A 1927-nucleotide genomic window follows, 5' to 3' on the forward strand; every position below is an offset into this window, starting at 1 on the left:
ATGTCCAGTCGTAGGATGAGTAGATGAAGGAATTCCTTCCAATCCAATCAATTAGGGAAGTAGATAACAAAGACTTTTCCATCTTCATTCACCACATGGCTTCCACAGACACTCTGGGAATCTAGTAGTCAGTTTGGGAGAGACAGGATGTGAAGAATGCTACAGAAAGTGGTTTAGCCTAGAAGTGGCTCATATGACTTTTTCCTACCTTCTCTTGGTCATAGGACCTTCTCAGTAATAGGACCCCACCTAGATATAAACTGCTGTGGGACTTGTATATCCTGGCTGGGTATCTGCTGCCAGCAAAAATTATAAGACTATGGAAGTGGAACATAAACCGTTGATGGCATTTTTGATCACCTCTGTCAAAAAAAATTGTAAAGAAGACATTTTTTGAAGCTTTCTCAGAGTCCTTTTGCAACTATTACTAATTCTTAATCATTTTCCTCGGTATAAGAATCTTACATATTTTGTAGTGTTCATGCATTATTCAACATGTACTCTGCACAAAGATGCACACACATGCCCTTGTAGAGTCATATGGTGGTTGCAATATGATCACTAATTTTAAGAAGCTCATAATACATAGAGTGAGGGAACATATGGATAAACCATTATGATTAAGCCTGGCATGTTCTGTGATGCTGACTGTATGAACAGTCACAGAAAGTGCATCTTCAAGTCAGCGACATTAAGGCAAACTTTCCAGGAGAGGTGTTTCAGCTGATCTTGGAAGGAAACTAGGAATAAGATATTGGAGAAGAGAGGGGAAGTACCCCAGACCATAACAGCATATACTCTGACAGAGAAGTTATCGTACTTTTGTACAGCTGGAGTGAAGAGTTCATGGAGAAACAATGGGAGACATGCCCGGGACGCAGGCGTGGAGACCATCACAGAGGGACTTGTGACGGTCTCTTAAGTCCTTATGCTTGCATAGTTTAGCACATGCTATTTTTTTTTTTTTTTTTTTTTTAGTTCCGGGATACATGTGCAGAATATGCAGGTTTTTTACATATGTATACATGTGCCATGGTGGTTGCTGCACCTCCCAACCCGTCATCTAGGTTTTAAGCCCCACATGCGTTAGGTATTTGTCCTAATTCTATCCCTCCCCCAGCTCCCCACGCCTGACAGGCCTGCTATGTGATGTTCCTCTCCCTGTGTCCATGTGTTCTCACTGTTCAACTCCCACTTACTACTCAAACATGTGGTATTTTGTTTTCTGTTCCTGTGTTAGTTTGCTGAGAATGACGGCTTCTGTTTCTTCTACTTAACATTTATTGCCCACTCTTTACCTGGATTTACGTGGTTTTTATTTATTTTTGATATTTAGATTTCTTATGACATTTTCTCAGTTTGGGTGTTCTTCAGGTTTCTCCTAAAGATGACTTTTCCTTAAAGGACTTTTTTGGATTCTATTCTTCTTTCAATTGGTATTATATTTTCCTGGTTTTTTTTTTTTTTTCATAGCAAATATCACAAGGACTATTTTTAAAATAATATGCATTTTTATCATGCGTGTGTTCCTTGCTGGGTTGCATTATTTATGAGACTGAGAGTTTATCTGTAGTTGTCACAGTTGTATATCTCTCACTTAGCACAGAGCCTAGTGGAGAGGAGGTGACGAAAGGAAGGAAGGAAGGAAGGAAGGAAGGAATGAAGGAAGGAAGGAAGGAAGGAAGGAAGGAAGGAAGGAAAGAAAGAGAGAGAAAAAAAGAAAGAAAGAAAGAAAGAAAGAAAGAAAGAAAGAAAGAAAGAAAGAAAGAAAGAAAGAAAGAAAGAAAGAAGGAAAGAAAGAAAGAGAAAGAAAAGAAAGAAAGAGAAGGAAGAAAGGAAGGAAGGAGAAAGAAAGAACGAAAGAAAGAAAAGAAAATGAAAAGAAAAGAAGACAAAAGAAAAGAAAAGAAGAGAATAGAAAAGAAAA

Source organism: Mandrillus leucophaeus, unplaced genomic scaffold (assembly GCF_000951045.1).
Source record: "Mandrillus leucophaeus isolate KB7577 unplaced genomic scaffold, Mleu.le_1.0 Scaffold173, whole genome shotgun sequence".
Taxonomy (NCBI): domain Eukaryota; kingdom Metazoa; phylum Chordata; class Mammalia; order Primates; family Cercopithecidae; genus Mandrillus; species Mandrillus leucophaeus.